This window comes from Mauremys mutica, chromosome 5 (assembly GCF_020497125.1).
Source record: "Mauremys mutica isolate MM-2020 ecotype Southern chromosome 5, ASM2049712v1, whole genome shotgun sequence".
NCBI lineage: Eukaryota > Metazoa > Chordata > Testudines > Geoemydidae > Mauremys > Mauremys mutica.
This window is the reverse complement of record NC_059076.1, coordinates 128,691,679-128,704,509: the sequence shown is the minus strand read 5'-3', so window position 1 is coordinate 128,704,509 and position 12,831 is coordinate 128,691,679. Positions and strand designations below refer to the sequence as shown.

At 45.2% G+C, this 12,831-nt stretch overlaps 1 protein-coding gene across 4 annotated transcripts in view; it reads left to right on the top strand.

Annotated features, from left to right (window-relative positions):
* Nucleotides 1–12,831, top strand: part of FGFRL1 (fibroblast growth factor receptor like 1) — a 256,016-nt gene that overhangs the window by 69,476 nt on the left and 173,709 nt on the right. Inside the window, exon 1 of one of the 4 annotated variants that reach the window (XM_045018484.1) lies at nt 4,029–4,088. The exons of the other annotated variants lie outside the window; for them this stretch is intronic. The gene's annotated coding sequence lies outside the window, so the exon portion shown is untranslated. Of the gene's footprint in view, nt 1–4,028; nt 4,089–12,831 lie in introns of those variants that run through there. 4 annotated transcript variants of the gene reach the window in all.

Here is a 12,831-nt window from a genome sequence, read left to right as displayed (position 1 = left end):
TAGATAATGTCTGTTGTTTAGACAGCAAGTGAATGTGGAGTAACCTGGCTGTGACACTTGTTCTAATTGTGCAGGGGAGAGTAGATAAAATAGCTTTCTCCTTTTATGGCAGTCTCCTTTCAGTATGTTGTTCAAAACTTGGCAGACTGAAAAAGGGTCAAAAGCCAGCAAATTGCCTACACTTTTAGTGCTGGCAGCCTTGCTTTATGCTTTTGATGAACAGATCATTTGACAATAGCTGTTTAGTAGATCAGTCAATATTATGGGGCCAGATTCTGCTGTCAGTTACACCAGCGTAAACCCAGAACGACTCACAGGGTTTCAGTGGAGTTGACGCTGCATTAACACTGGTTTAATTGAGGGCAGAATCTGGTCATTTGTCTGACACTGGAGACCCTATCATCCCATTGATTAGCCTGTAGAACACCCTGCTGATTTCTGAATATCTGTTCCTATGCTGAGCCTATCACAGTTGTATCTGAGCATTGTGCAGAGGTGTCAAAGTGAACACAAGAAGGTGTGAGGGGTTATCTTAATATGCAGTGGTGCTTAGGTGCTTTGGTGTTGGGCAATAAGAACCTGCATATGTAGCTGGTATAATGTGGATCTGGGTTGGGCTTGAGGTAGCTGCATTATGACCTTGTGGGTGTGAGCTCTTTGCACTTCCACGCAGGAAACATGAGCCCTCTGCCTGGTGGCTTGCCACACCAGATGCATGGCCTCTGAGCCATACAGAGGATGCAGGGGTCTCTGCTTTGTGTGCTGGCATGCCAGTGGTATGGGCTCTCTGACCATTTCCTTGCTCCCCTGGGCCAACCTAGAATGGAAGTGCTATGGAGGAAGCGTGCTCAACTCTGGGAGGAAAAGGTTGTGGGTGGAGTACTTTGTATCACACAACAGTGAAGCCTCTCATTGAAAAAGGAGCCGCGCTGACAAGTCCCAAAGGGAACTGCATCCTCCTTCTCCTCTAGCTTGTTTCACACTCTGAACCTCAGCCTGGTGGGGTTAAAGCAGGGGAAAGTGGGGTGAAGGGGAAGGATCCTTGAGGATCTGCAGACCTCTTGCCGGAGGGATAGCATAAGAAAACAACCTGCGCTTGCCTCCTGGAGAGGTTTGACCTGCTAATCCTTCAGAGGTGAATTCTCCAAGCAGACAGCCAGTCCCCCTCTGACTTGTGTGAACAGCTGTGGGGTTGTGGGAGCCTGCACACTGGAAAACACTCTCCGAATTCTTTTCCTTCCCTCCAGGTCTAGCACAGCAGTGGAATAATCTGTGACATTAAGACAGCGGGAAGTGGAAGTGACTGAAAAATAAAATAACAGTCTCAGGAAATAGCACTGTGCACTTTTCTGCTCCCAATTGGGAAAAGACTTCATTCAACTACATGAGGCCCATCACTGGTTCCCGCCTGCTAATAACTTCCTCCATTTCCCTGTGCTCTGCCATCTGCCCCACAGGCAAGGGGGAGTATCTGGAACTGGAGTCTGGTGAGGCGCATTTAACAGCGTGCACTTTGGAATAACACCTGGCAAAACAATTCCATGGGTTTAAAGCTTCTGTGAAGGGCCGCGGTTGGGTGGTTGTTTTAATTTTTTTAATTCCTACAGTTCCATTCTGCAAGAAACCCAAAACACCTTCAAAGTCCTGTTTTTATGGATGCTGCTGCTTTTACAAATGTATCACAGCCCACTTTTTCATGATGTCCCAAATCCAGTGTGTAATGGATCAAAGCGAGACCTTCGGAGACAAGCTGACCACTCAGACAGGTGGTCTTCATATTCATAGAGGATTTTTTAAATTCGCCCTCCCCTTCTCAATACTATTAAACCTCTGGATGCAAGCACAGCCTCTCTAGACAGGTGTCTGAGGGAGGACGGCTAGTCTTACATTTCACTTTTCATTTGTCTTTAAGGGGCACGAAAGCGCAACAGAGTCAATGAGTTTAACTGATCTCCCCCTCCTTTTCTTTTATCTGGTGTGACATTCTGCAACCAGTCGGACTTCAACTCGCTGGGAAAAAAAAAATTTCTACCAGGAAATATAATCTTAATCCCAGAGGAGCTGGTTTACTGTAATACCCCTTTGCACCAGTCTGACAGTGTTAAAAGGGCTGAAGCGGTGTAGTGGAGCTTTAATGTGAATGGGAATTCTTCGCTCAATGTCAGGGACGGCTCTACAAATTTGGCCGCCCCAAGCAGTCATGCCTGGGAGGCGCCCCCGAGCCGCGGGAGCAGCGGACCTCCCGCGGGCATGACTGTGGAGGGTCCGCTGGTCGCGCGGCTCGGCTGGACCTCCCGCAGCTGCGGGCGGTTCGCTGGTCCGGCGGCTCCGGTTGAGCTGCCGCAGGCATGCCTGCGGCAGGTCCAGCCGAGCCGCGAGACCAGCGAACCGTCCGCAGTCATGCCTGCAGCAGGTCCGCTGCTCCCGGGGCTCCGGTGGACCTCCCGCAGGCATGACTGCGGCAGGTCCGCCGGCCCAGCCTGCCGCCCCCTCGGGAAAGGGCCGCCCCAGGCGGGTGCTTGCTCCGCTGGGCTCTGGAGCCGGCCCTGCTCAATGTGTTTCTAGATGCATTTGAAGGTTATAAGTACAGAGGAGGGAGGGGAATTGCTTAGGGTGGTGAAAAGGTAGAAACAAGAGTCATGGGTTGCATTGAGAAGTAAAATGTAGACTAAATATGAGGAAAAAAATTCCAGATGTTTTAGGCTCTAGAACAGCCTTCCAAGGGTAACGGTGATGGAGATGCCATTGTTTGGGACATTTAAAACTGGACCAGACAAAGCTCCAGAGAGCAATTCATGTACTGACAAGAAGGTAGATTGTGGCAACAGGTCTCGTCTCACTGTGACCAACTATGTAAATGATCTCAATCAGAGTGGCTGAGAAATCGCCTTTTGGAAATTCTAGCGACTGTGCACACACCTGGTGACTTCACGAGATTCCCTGAATTTTTTTTCCTCCTCCCAGCAAAGCCGGTAACGAACTTCTTCGCAAACAACCTGAACAGCCCCCCTCCTCCAGCGCGCGCGCACGCACACACACACACACACACACACACACACACACACACACACACACACACATATACATTTAGCACATAGGTCTGATGAACCAAGGTTAGTGGCACTGGCCTTAAGCAACTTAATGCTGGCAATAAGATTCACAGACGTTAAATCCTCAAAAGCAGATTATCCTCTTTGTTTATGTATAACTGGGATTTAAAAATAAGCAAGGAAAACTTTGGATAACTGGAGTCCTCACCCACAGATCTGCGGCATTTGGTGCCTGCTGTAGTTGTCTGAATCTTAAACAATGCGAAGGAGTCGATGCCGCCTACGGATCTTGAGTTTCCCTGAGAATTTCCATGTACTGTTTTGAGTGCCCACAGTTTCAGCTCTGGTGGGCTCATCTATGGCTGCCCACAATCACTCTGTAATCTTGTGGTCCCATTCTAATGTAGGACCCAGCAAACTGCTCTCCGTAATTACAGAGCATGCAGTGCAGAAACATTAGCTCTTTAACCTATTATAGTGTTTACTGCAGGGATTCCTTGGTGCCTAGTCCCCGTCCCAGGAGCCACTGCTGGTATATATTTCAGCGGAGACAATACTTCATTTGGCACTTGGGGTACAGACAGTTGCCCAAAGCTGTGTTCAGCAGAGCCGTAGATACACTGCCCTTGATCCACTCACATTGTGCGGATTCTGGGCTAGATCCTCAGCAGGCTTCAATAGAACTATGCTGATTTACACTAGCTGAGGATCTCAATGGCCAGATCTAAGGCATAATGTGGCCCCAAATTTACAGTACTATTAGTACTGTACTATTATCAGTACCATTCTGTATTAAGATATTTTATCTTAGCATTTAAGGCCAGCTGTAGGTGTGAAGGCAATCTCTACGAGGGGGTGTGTGTGTGTGTGTGTGTGTGTGTGTGGTGGGGGAGGGTACCAGGCCTGACTCCTCCTGTTTGTGATACACATGGCTTCAGGTTGTGACCTTGCATCATTACACAGCAATGGAATGTCATCTGTTCACAAAGCTGCGTTGCCATAGTGAATGCTCAAAAGGATGACCAACCTATTTAGCAGGTAGGATACAGGGGAGATGTGTTAAAATCAGGGCGGTCCCATGAACATTCAGGAGTGGTGATTCCACTCTGTGTGGCTCCTCCCATCATGTGACGGCAAGGGTTATAGGTGCCTAAAGCTGGGCCTGATGACTTTGGATCCTAAATCCTTTCCGATGTAATCTGAGCAGCTGCCCCTTGTGAAATGAACTAGCTTGCTCATTCATGAATTACACAAATGTCTGTGTACCTGAGAGAGAGAGGGTGGCTGAGGTCATATATTTTGTTGGAGCAACTTCTGTTGGTGGAAGGGACAAGCTTTTGAGCTTCACAAAGCTCTTCCTGAGTTCTGGAGAAGGAGTGTCCAAGCTAAATACAAAGTGGAACAGATTGTTAAGCATAAGAAGTTCACGAGTGTTGCAGGAAACAACTTAACATGAAGAGGGCAGTTAACACCTCTGCAGTTGTAGGACAATGGAGGGTTAGAAGGCTGCAGGGTATGTTCCAAGTTGTTTTAATGGGACATAAAATCAGCGTCTCTGTTAAGTCCATGGTTTTAGTGTCCAGCAGAGTTACGAATGTAAGGGCATGTCTACACTGAAAACGCTGCATCGGCACAACTGCACTGCTGTAGCGTTGTAATGAAGACGCTCTAAGCCAATGGAAGAGAGCTCTCCAGTTGGCGTAGTTAACCCACCTCCCCGAGAGGTGGTAGCTATGCCAGCGGGAAATGCTCTCCTGCCAACATAGCGCTGTCTACATGGGCCTTAGGTTGGTATAACTACGTTGGTCAGGTGTATGGATTTTTCACACCCCTGAGTGATGTAGTTTTACTGATGTAGGACTGTAGTGTAGACCGGACCTCAGTTCCCAGGCTCATCTTTTGAAAGTGTTGTGCAGGTTCCTTTGAGGATGAGGACTGAGAGGTCGGTTATGGAGTGATCGCTTTGTGAAAAGTGTTCACCGACAGGTGATAGGATGTTATGGTCTTTAATCATGTCCCTGAGTTCATTCAAGAGCGTAGTGGTTGTCTATGTACCTGGTCTCTCTGTTGTTTGAGGGGTGTTTCAGAGTTTGCTGAAGACGTTTGTATTTGGTGTCCTAGAGTTTGGCAGCATGGCAGGTGCCTTCCCCATCAGGCTTTCTGCAGTTGCTTCTTCCTGTTATATCATTGTGCGTCCCTCATTCCTCCAGCCAAAAACACACTTCCATACCCCTCCCATTCTGTTGTACCCTCAGTTCCAATGCAGATCAACCTGCAGTAGTCATATATTTTCCTGGCATGGTTCATTTTTAGAATTATTGAATAAACAAGCAAAGGTGATGGAATGATTTCATAATCAGTTAACATTGCTGTCCCAGTTCACAACAGGATGCAGTGCAGCTGTGCCCTATAAATTGGGGGCCCTCAACACATAATTGAGAACTAATCTGCCACAAGGCCTAGATGCAGATACAATATATAGGAGGCAGCCTGATTTTCTGTAACTTGTATGGTCATTTATACCTGTGTGAATGGCAGAGGCAGCATGCTCCAACTGGACTGAGGCTTTGGATTCTGTTCCTGGCGCTACTGTGACCTACTGTGTAACCTTGGTCAAATCATTTCACCTCTGTTTCCCTTATGACTTTCATTTGACTTCTCCGTTTGGACTGTAAGGAATGTTCCCTTACTCTGTGTTTGTACGGTGCTTAACACAATGCCCTGATCTTGACTGGGACCGCAAGGCTACTGTAATAAAGATAATAATAAAAATAATCATGTAAAACGCTAACTACTGAATCAGTATGGCAAGGTTTTATAGAGAGCTGACTCATTTTTTTGGGGGGTGGGGAGCTGCATGGAACCAATAGTTTTCTCGTTGAAAAAAGCATTTTGGGGTCTCAAAAAACTGTTTGTTGAATTTGGGTCAAATTCGATGTAAATTTTTGTTTTTAAAGTTGAAACTGGGTTTCGAACAGATGTTTGGTCAATAACCCCCTCTCCCCCCAAGCCCCTCAAAACACCAAAGAGAGGGTGAAAAACATCCGAAATGGTTGATCTGAAACAAAAACATGGGAGAAAATAATTTTGAATTGACTGAAAACTATGTATGTATGTATTTGATTTTCATTATAACAAAACCTTGTAACTTGAGCTGGATTTTTTTTTTCACTTGCTGCTGCACCCTCCCCCAACCGAAACAGGCATTATTTGCGCAGCCCTAGTTTTATACTCACATTGCACAGGTGTAAATGACTACACCAGGTAGAACAGTGGAGAATAAGAATCACATACTCTTTCTGTGTGTGTATATTGGTATAAACTAGAGCTGGTTGGAAAAAAAACTTCCATGGAACCATTTTCCATTGCAAAACTCAGTTTCACTGAAATTGAAATAGTGTTGATTTCACCAAAATTTCATTTAAGAGAAGAACCAAAAGAAAAGGCCCAACATTCGCAGAATGAAAGGTTTTGATTTTACATTTTGAAACTACTTTTTTCTATGAAGAGTCAATATGGCTTTTGTAAAGGGAAATCATGCCTCACCAATCCATTATAATTCTTTGTGGAGGTCAATGTATAGGTGGATGAGGGTGATTCAGTGGATATAGTGTATTAGGATGTTCAAAAAGTCTTTGACAAAGTCTCTCACCAAAGGCTCTTAAGCAAAGTAGGTAGTCATGGAATAAGAGGGAAGGTCCTCTCATGGATCAACAGCTGGTTAAAAAGATAGGAAGCGAAGGGTAGCAATACATGGTCAGTTTTCACAATGGAGAGAGGTAAATAGTGGGGTTCTCTAAAGATCTGTACTGGGACGAGTGCTGTTCAACCTGTTCATAAATGAGCTGGAAAAAGGTGTAAACAGTGAGGTGGCAAAGTTTGCAGATGGTACAAAATTACTCAAGATAGTTAAGTCCAAAGCAGACTGTGTGAAGAGTTACCAAGGGGTCTCACAAAACTGGGTGACTGGGCAACAAAATGGTAGATGAAATTTCAGTGTTGGTAAATGCAAAGTAATGCACGCTGTGAAACACAATCTCAACTATCCATACAAATGATTGGGTCTAAATTAGCTGTTACCATTCAAGAAAGAGATCTTGAAGTCATTGTGGATGCAGCAGCAGTCAAAAAAGCTAACCGAATGTTTAGAACCATTAGGAAAGGGAGAGATAATAAGACAGAAAATATAATGCCACTATATAAGTACTTGAATATTGCATACAATTCTGGTTGCCCCTGCTCAAAATAAGATATATTAGAATGTGAAAAGGTGCAGAGAAGGGCAACACAAATGATTAAGGGTATGAAACAGCTTCCATATGAGGAGAGATTTAAAAAGATTGGGACTTTTCATCTTAGAAAAGAGACAGCTGGTGGCGGGGTGGAGGTCTGCTAGAGGTCTATAAAATGATGAATGATGTGGAGAAAGTGAATAGGGAAGTGTTATTTACCTTTTCACATAACACACAAATTAGGGGTCACCCAATGAAATTAATAGGCAGTAGGTTTAAAACAGTCATAAGTAAGGCTACGAGTTTGTCATGGATGGAGGTCACAGAAGTCATGGATTCTGTGACTTTCCGGGATCTCCATGACTTCTCAGCGGCCGGTCTTACGTTTCTAAATGTTTAAATTTTCTGTTACATTATATGTTATAATATACAGTTTATATAAAGACAAAATCAAAATGAAATATTTCAATTGATTAAAAACAATTCTCCCCCCACCCCCCACAAATTTTTGTTCTCAGAGAATTTTTGGGTTTTGTTCCAAATTGAAACAAAGCCAAATTGGAAATCTCAAAGTCCTTCACAAAACAGAATTTCCATCCTCCACACAGCCCTAGTGTGTAGTTACCCAGTATGTGAGACTGTGTGTACTGTATCAATACACCATGTGCTATACACTATAGTTGCTCTAAAGGCAACATAGTCCAGTAGACAGGGCACCTTGGGTCTGTTCTCGGCTCTGCTACTGGACTAGTGTTGAATGCAGGTCAAGTCACTTGAGTTCTTTATGATTCAGTTTCTGTAGCTGAAAATGTGGTGTTTGTGGCAAATAAGCATCTGAGTACTGATAGCATATGTTAATAAATGAAAAATGTGTATATATATGTATTAGATTTAGTCTCCTCGCCACTGGAATTGGAATTTTAAAATCTGTTTTAAGAAGAGAACTTCCTTAAATTAAAAAACAAAACAAACCCCCAAGCAAATAAATAAATCAGTCCCATGCGGATACACAAATCGCTTCCTTGTAAATACGAGCCCTGGAGCAGATGTTGACAGAGTTTAGGGAGATCACCCACTTTCATGTTAATGGTTTCAACCTGTTAATCTGAAAATGCTGTATTCCAATCTTCAGCCAGTTTTTAAATAGAAAGTCGAGAGAGAAGCTCTGTTTGTCTAGAAAAACGGGAGGCTGCGCCAAGTTTGAGATAATACCATTTGCTGGAGTGTCTGCCCAGCACTGACAGAGAAGCTTTCAAGAAATGTAACTTTTCTTCACAACATAAAAGTTTTCTGAACAGCCCGGTCTCTGGATTTTGGCTTTAAAGGTGACTTTTTCAATCAGGCAGATAAATGCTTACTTTAATGGAGGTAAGAGGGGGAAAAATTGGCAGCTCAGACAGAGAAGGCCCTTTGTTTCACCTTAACTGCCAAGCCAGTGATCCTGACCCACCGTGATTGTCTGTAAAAGGAGCTGCTTAAAAAGACTGAACTGGTTGACACTCATGGCTTGTTCCTCTGGGAGGCGGGGATCAGACTGTAATGACAGGTACAACAGGGCGGTGATGACAGATTCATTCAGACAGTATTCTGAGGTTGCCCGTGGCCCTTAGGCTGTCATCGAGCGTTTGGCAGGACCTCTGGCTATAGGGGGAGTAAATAGGTCTTCAACCAGTACGGTACCAATAGGTGAAGTAATGAGGGTTGTTCAGGTTAGATTAATAAGAGGGCAAGGGACGAAGGAAGGCTCCCCACAATGACTGAGCCGATTCATGGGTCTGCTGTGCTTTGCTCAGTCTCTGATATTACAAAGAAATAGGTTTATGGGAGCAGAAAATATGAAACGGTGATAAAAAGAAGAAAGGGTTTCCACCAATTTAAAACAGGGATTGATTTTTCGGCTGTATTGAGTCCCGCCAGGCTCCCACTGACTCTCTTCGGAGTTGTGAGGGCTCAGCACATCTGTACACCAGGCCCGTCTAGCATCTTTTACTTAAGGATCTCAAAGTGTTTTGCCAGATCTTCCACCCCTTGTCGCCAAAGGAAATTTGATTGGTTGATTATTTAGGCACCAGAGCATCCCTGCGAGGTAGGTACGTCACAGTATTCCTGTCTACACGCGGCAAAATGGGACCTTGGCTCCAGTTCTGCTCTCTGTTACACAGTATAAATCTAGAGTAACTTCACTGGAGTCAAAGGGAGTTACTCTGGATTTACCACCTGTGTAACCAAGATCAGTATCTGGTTCAGAGAGAAAGGTGAAGGGATTCTGTCAAAGTCTTATGGTGGGTCCATGGCAGACCTGGGAAGAGAGCCCAGGAATCCTGGGTCACAGTCCTCTCACTCTGTTGGTGAACACCCCACTCCCCAGCATGCACCCAAGGCCTCAGCTTTTAGCACAGGCCTGTTGTCTTCCATAGAGCAGAGGGGCGCTGGTAGGATGTACTGGTTGTGTCTGGTGTCCTAGCAAGTGCTGCTGCTTCTGCAGTCTCAGCTACATCCTCTGATACATGCACACATGCCAGTGTCATCTGAAAAATATCCACATCCCACATACCTGTACGACCTAGATAGATCAGAGGAAACCCTGGGCCAAGGGCGTTGCCCTGCAAAGACGCCATCCAGGTTATCCTCATGTACTAGCGGCTTTGACAAGTTAAATAGGGGCTGAGATTAAATATGAATGGGGCCTGTGTTGGAAAGATCAACCTTGGAGACCATTTAAAAAAAGAAAAGTTATGTCAACAAAAAGGTCACGTGACTAAGGAGAAAAGAATCCAGGCATGTGGGCTGTGGCTGCTGCTTCTGCTACTACCATAACATTGCAGCAGAGTGAATAGGAGGGGGAGAAATGAGTCCTGGAAACAAAATCGGTTACAATGCAACCATTCTAGTGGGGGCGGGGCGAGGAATTTTAGGGGTGTTGCTCCCAGGTTGGGGAACTGCAGCTGCGGAAGCATAGCATCACTTTAGGTTTCCTTAATAGCTGGGCTTCCCAAAGAACATACAAATCTCCGTATGCCGAGGCAATTGACACGTGAGGCAATTAGTGGATCCTTTCCCTGTGTTGACAGATTTCATGTCTCTCTCAAGTTATTAATTACTAAGTTGTTGAACACAGTCTCTCCCATTCATTATCATTATTTATCATCGGTGATTTGTCTGATTCTACTCACAGCAGCAGGGCCAAGCTACCACTAGCATTCATCTCTGGGAAATACAGGCAAATACATCCTGGGCACATACAGGCACTGGTTATATGTGGACCAAACTCTGGTCTCCATTGCACCCATATGAATATGAAGTGACCTCAGCAGTCACTCCAGATTTATACCAGTGTAACAGAGCAGAATTTGGCCCATTTTTGTTGTTGTTTCAAAGTCAAGTTCTTTGCTGATTGCAGGTGGTTTTTTTTTTTTTAAGGAGTTAATACTAAAAGATGCCCAGTTAGTATATGCACCTTTAGCTGGGAAGTGCATTATTAGTAGAGGATGAAACGCTTTGCTCCACTAAAGTAGTGTAAATCTGGACTGACTTCAGCAGAGTCTCTCCAGATGTACCCAGGGTGCAGTCTAGGTAACTACAAGGTGGCCAGAACATGTTGGAGGAAATGAAATTTCATTGGCATACGATCTGTGTTGGCAGAGTTGAAACATTGTGATGAAAATGTTGGGAAGGGAGAGGAGATGGACACGCTGATACTCTGTAGCCTTGTGGTTAAGGCACAGGCCAAGGAGTCACAGGCCTGACTGGGGTTTGTGCTGCAGGGCTAAAAATAGCAGTGTAGACATTTGAGTATATGTCAGGTCAGGCTATGCCTGCTACTGTCATTCGAGTAGACAGTAGTACCTGTGGCTCATCAAACCCACTGCCTTGTGGGTAGCCCCGGAGGGCGTAAGGCAGAACACACAACACATGCCCTATACACTCATCTTTATCAGCATACTTTTGTATGGGAGCGAGACACGGACCTTATACTCTCATCAGGAAAAGAGGCTCAACATCTTTCATGTGTGTTGCCCTCATCGAACCGTTGGAATCTTGTGGAGGGACAGAGTCACCAACACTGAGGCGCTCAAGCGGGCCAGCATACCCAGCATGCAAACACACCTCAAACAGACGCCTCTGCAGGCCTGGGCATGTGTGCCGAATGAATGACGGACGCATCCCAAAGGATGTCCTCTATGGCGAATTGGCATCTGGAAAAAGACCTAAAGGATGCCCCAAATTGTGTTTCAAGGATGTGTGCAAGCGAGACCGCAAAGAAATGGACATGGATGTGGATAACTGGCAAGATCACACTTAGGACCTCAGCCTTTGGAAACAAGAGCTTAACAAAGGTCTCCGGAGTTACGAGAGGAAGCCGTCCATCTTAGCAGAGGAGAAAAGAGCCCAAAGGGTTGAAACATTTAAAGTTAATGTGCGGCAGAGATTCTCTCTTGAGTGGGTCTCTTCAGCCAGGTTCGCAGCTGCCATAAAACCAACTGAGTAAATTCTTTACCTCTCAGGGGTGCATACCCATGGTCTCTCGAGACTGAAGGATGCTAGACGTTTGAGGTCAGGTTAAAGCCTGGGCTCTGAGACCCTCTTCCCACCTCACTGGGTTTCAGATCCTTGGCTCCAGCCCAAGCTCAAATGTCTACACTACTATGTTTAGCCCTGCAACACGAGCCTGTTGACACAGGCTCCGAGACTCACTGCCGCGGGCCTTCTTTTGCTGTGTAAACGTACCCTCCGATTGAAGTCTCTGCTTGTCCCTGATACAGAATGATCCAGGGGAAAAACAACTGCTTTGAATCAGACAGAACAGGGACTTGAACCTGGGTCTCCCACAGCCCAAGATGCCGCCCTCGCCAATGCACATCCCTTGTTCCTGAATAAAAAAAGCTCAGGCTTTGATCCAAAAGCAGACACTTTGACACAACTCTGTTTTTGTGAAAGCAGTTTGGCTTCATTCCAGTGTGGAATGAAAACAGATTTCGAAACTTTGAAAGTTGCCATGAAACAGAGTGTTAGGCTCCAGCCACCTCTCGTTACCACATTAGAACCACAAAGTTCACGCACTGCTTCCTGGAAGAGCGCTCGCTATCTTCTTTACAAGACAGATCCTGCATTTATGTGCATGCTATAAAACTGTATATCATCTGAAAGAATGCTCCCTGGTCAATTATCACTGACTCTAGCTAAAACATCCCTTATCACAAATATGGGCCAACAACATACACTAATAAGGCTGTCTCTGGTGGCATAATATTTTAGTAGATATGGGTCTGTATTAAAACATCAAATCTAAACTCTCCTCATTTTGTGGGGGGGAGAGGAGTGTTAGGATTTATGTTGCTGGATCCAAACCCACACCTGTAGTTTTGATTCTGGATTGGATCCTTTCCTGTAGGGGCCTGTTTTCTGGATCCAGTTTGGATGGTGGTCAAGAGAGTAGGAATTTAATGAAACCAGCTGATCATGTGAGATTTCCACCGTTCTGGATGGTGTAAACCTAGTGAGAATAGCTCATAAGATTCCAGTAACATCATACTCAGTTCTGAGTCCTA